Source organism: Pteropus medius, unplaced genomic scaffold (genome assembly GCF_902729225.1).
Source record: "Pteropus medius unplaced genomic scaffold, Ma_sr-lr_union100, whole genome shotgun sequence".
Taxonomy (NCBI): Eukaryota; Metazoa; Chordata; class Mammalia; order Chiroptera; family Pteropodidae; genus Pteropus; species Pteropus medius.
The window spans coordinates 1,807,486-1,812,598 of record NW_024355205.1 but is presented as its reverse complement, the minus strand read 5'-3'; positions in this window follow the sequence as shown (position 1 = coordinate 1,812,598).

Sequence of the window (5,113 nt, the reverse complement as noted above, 5' to 3'; positions counted from 1 at the left end):
AGTAGTAGTAGTAGTAGTACTGAAGAAAGAAAGCTTTGTCTCTGAGTCCAAACTCAGCAACAGGTTCAGACAACTTCTCAGGCAAATTTAACCAAACTTTCGATGAACAGGTAATTCCTATCTTAGCCAAACAGTTCCAGGCAGCAGAAAAAAAGGAAAAGCTACCAAATTCCCTTTATGGGGTCAATATACGTAGAAAAGAATAGTATTTTTTTAAAGCAACAAAAGAAGAGTATAGATCAATATCATTTATGGATATAAAACAAAAAGTTCCTGCTCCAGTGAATTTCTTGTGACAATTCTTCTAGCTAATGGAAAGAACCAGCCCAACAAAGACTCAATGGAACTGAAGGAGGTGCTGGTTATAGGACCAAGAACTTCCCTAGCCACCCTTAGTGTAACACCCACCTTCAGGCCAAGCTAAACGAATATTCAATTCATTTTAATTCACTTCAATCCAAGCTGATCTAGGGAGATAACATTTCAGGTTGAAGAACCAAATCAGTTATTAGCAAAGGAGAAATACCAACAACAGGAAGGGCTCAATTAGCCAATGGGATATAACTGTGCTGTCTGGGGAGAGACTACTCCTGTGAGACCTGTGTGGTCACTAGAAACGCAGAGGCAATGTCCACAGCTGACATTCACACCATATACTATTCTGTCAATCCCAAGGGCAGAAGTCTTACATTCTGCCCTCTGCAAACTGTGGTGGGTCAGAGAGGGGATTGACTTTTCTAGGACAAGGTGAATGTCAAGGGCCTTGGTTTCCCAGGATTTTACTCATGTTCTGCTTCTGGAAACCTTCTTTTTCTAATAAGAAGAGATTTCCTGAAATTTAAACTCTATTTTACTCCCCTTTTCAAAACAATAGAAGCATTTATTTATTATGAAAACAATATATGATATTTACATATAATAATAGAGATTTAGAAAGAAACTTCATTCAATATATATTTTTTATAAGCCCCTCCCAATCCCCCAGAAACTTTACACACTTGACCATTTGTTTGTCCACAAAGGAAATCACAACAATTCCAAAGGAATGATGTCATAGAATCATGCAGAGTTTTGGTTTTTTGGTTTTTTGTCACCAGAATGCACTGAAATGAGAAACCAGTGGTAGGAATGTATTCTTCCATTCCATATATTTGCCAATAAAAAAATATCAATTCTAAATAATCTCTGGATTAAAAAAGAAACCAAGATGAAAATGAAAAAAAAATTTAGAAATGGAACACAATGAAAGCATGCACATGAAAATATATGAGGTACAACTAAAATTGTACTCAAAGGAGAATTTAGAGCCTAAATGCACTTTTTTTTTTTTTAGAAAATAAAAGAGATTAAAAATTAATGAATTAAGCACTGAACTTAATGGTCTAGAAAAAGAAAACAATAATTTAGAGCTTCCTGATCAGCAAATGAGAGGAGATTTCAGGAGAGTGGTATTCCTGGAGAAGATGTGGAAGCTCTGAGCTCTTTCCCCGTATCTAGCCTCGCACACACACATCTTCCATCTGGCTGTTCTTGAATATTCTCTTATAGTAAACCAATAATCTAGTAAATAAAATGTTTCTGAGTTCTGTGAGCCGTTCTAGCAAATTAATGGAACCTGAGGGCATCTTGGGACCTTCTGATTTACAGCCAGTCTATCAGAAGGACAGGTAACAGCCTGGGCTTGCAACTGGCCCCTGAAGTGTGGTGGGTGTGTGTGGGGGAGGCAGAGGTGGTCTTATGGTACTAAACCCTTAATCTGTGCAATCTGATGCTACCTCAGAGTAGATAGTGTCAGAATTGAGTTGAATTATAGGATGCTGGCTGGTGCTGGAGAATTTCTTGGGGCGGGGGACGGAATCTCCCCACATGTTGGAAATGGTGATCAGAATCTTAGGTCTAAAATGCCAGTAGTAGGATTTTGTATAATAAAAAGAAAATAATAAAAATAATTGCTAACACACTTTAAAAAAAAAAAATCCTGACCATGAGAATCTATCATAGAAACCTCTTGCTTATTAGAATGTCTGGAATTTAATATGGAATAATAACACCATTTGACAGCTGGAGTATGTGAGAGGGGAGTTCTACTAATAATCTAAACTTTGGTATTTTCTAACTTCAGGTATGCTGAAACTATCATTAACACTGGAGTTTAAAACTTGGGACATTGAAAAATATATATACTATTTTGCATCTAAGGATTCTGAGGAACTCAAAATATAAATTAATAAAACTGCAGGATCAAAATTATAGCATCATGACTTTTGGCAGTTCTCCCATTACACCAGCAACCTATCCACATGTGGCTGAGCTTAGTATTGATTTGTTTACTATACCATGTTACTATAAAACCAACCCCCCACTAAACCTGTTATTGGAATCCTTTTTATCCAATCATCCTCAACAAAAAGGACTCATTTGATACTAAATCTCTTCTTCTTGAAGACACTTGAGGGAGACAAAGTGATCACTCATTAATCACTTGCTTTTCAAATCTATCTTAGATTGAGAAGTAAAAAAGCAGAATATAAGATCATAATAAATCTCAGAAGGATCCATCTGGTAGTGACATCGAGGAGAACTCTGTAGAAGAGTGTATCTGCCTCCTCAATAACTTCCTAAAAATCCTACACTCATCTTGGCCTTTCCTTTGGCATTCAAGAATTGTGTTGAGTTTATTTACATGTTTAGTATACAATAAATCAGAAATTATGCCTCTATTAATCATCTCTCTTCTAGTAAAGTAAACTTTCTTGAAATCAAATCTTTCTGGTTCCCTTGGGACATCTAAGGGTCCATTTCTTAGTCTATGCCTTTTTACTGCTCCTTTATTTATTGATGGCTCCCAAATCTATATCTCCAACCTAGACTTCTCCTTTGAGTTAGAAACTTCTGTTTCATTTATGAACAGAGAGCTGAATTCAAACCTGTTTTTATTCATATTTATCTTTATATCTAGATTTCTTTCTCCTTGTGATTCTCCACCTCTAGAAAACTGAATACTAGGAGTCCTGAAAATCTTAACATCTAAATTTTCTCCTGTCTAGGCTTTCCTCTTAAGGCCTACTAAATCTATTCTAGTTCAAGGAAATATATCTAAAAACATAAAATAGTAGAATCTAAACTTCAGTAATAGATATCAATATTGATTGGCTTCAGAAACACAATGTTGATTAAAATAAAAATTTAATTACTTTTATATTGATTTTAAAATTGTATACAAATAATTCTATGTTTTTATGTATATATATGCACACATACATATACACGTTTTATGTGTGTTTAAAAGAAATTGGAAGAACTTATGGGACTATATATTAAAACTGTATGCAAATTAAACCTCAATATGAGACTTTTAAAAATAGATTGGATATTGGATTTTGTTGATCAATGTCACCCCAATAATTTTTAATTAAAAACAATTTTTTAAATAGATTGGGAAGACTGTGATGGTTAATTTACATGTTGACTTGACTGGGCTGCAGGATGCCCAGATATTTGGTGAAACATTATTTTGGGTATTTCTGTGAGGGTGCTTTTGAATCAGATTAACATTTGAATTGGTAGACTAAGTAAAGCAGATTGCAGTCCCTAATGTGGGTGAGCCTCATCCAATCACTTGAAGGTCTGAATAGAACAAAAAGGCTGCCTCTCTCTCGAGTAAGAGAAAATTCTTTCCTGCCTGACTGCCCTCAAACTGAGACATCTTCCTGTGTCTCCAGCTTGCCAACTCATCATGCAGCTCTTGGGACTTCTCAGCCTCTATAATCACATGAACCATTTCCTTATATTCTCTCACTCTGTTTGTCTCTTTCTCTCTCTCTCTCTCTCTCTCTCTCTCTCTCTCTCTACTCTCTATATATATATGCTCATATATGTATATACACCCTTACACACACACACACACACACACACACACACATACACACATATATTCAAAATTGGTTCTGTTTCATGTATAGAATGGGGTGTGTGTGTGTGTGTCCCCACTCATCTATGTGAAACACCTCAAGACTGATAACTTAGCTACTACACACACACACACACACACCCTATCTGCTCTGTTTCTCTGGACAACACTGGCATATACAGAAGACAAACATTAAATACCTAATAGTGGTTGTTTCTTCAAATAAGAAGAGGGGAATGGGAATAGCAACTTTAACTTCAATGTTTTATTATATTTCTCTATTTTTTGAAAGTTCAAAGAAATTTAAAAAACTACCTTTATATGAAAAATACAAAAAAGGAAGTAAAGTACAAAGAAAAACGGAAAAATTACTCATGTTTCCATAATTGTTGGCATTTTGGCACTTTTATTTCTAGATCATTCCTTTACACATACATAGGAGCACATTCTCATATATACATACTCCTCCCACTTCCCAAAAAAACAAACAAACAAAAAAAACCATTCTGTTTTATAGCCTGCTTTTCTCACTCAATATTTTTAATGAACATTTTTCCACAACAATATTTTTAAAGACCGAATAATGTTTCAAAGAATTCTCTAAGTCTAATTTATTTAACCGATCCTTTATTCATAGATATTTAAGTTATTTTCAGGCTTTTTTTTTAAACGAATATTGTTATAATGAAAAGCCTTGTTTATATATATACTTGTCTTTTTATTTTCTTAAGCATAAATTCCTAGAAATGAAATCGCTCAAAGCATAGCTACATTTTAATAACTTTTGAAACATACTGCCAATCTACCCTCCACTCCTGAAATGTTATACTAATTTGCATTTCTCCATGCCCTTGCCAACACTGAAAGCTGGACCCTTTAAGACTATCTCCATCAACATCTTCTTGGTGTTTTATTTATTATCTCCCAGAAGACTTTAGCTTTCTGAAATTCTTAATAAAATTCCAAAATCTTTGATCAATAACATAGAGCATTGTTTGCCCAACACCTAACTGAAAAATCTTAATTTCAAGAATAGATGGCTGTGTATTGAATATATATATATATATATATATATATATATATATATATATATATATATATATATATATATATTTAGGGTGATCCTAAGGTCCCATTTCCCCTTAGACTAACAGAATTTCCTTTTGTTTTGGGAGCCATATATTTTCATTTCGAACACTCTTT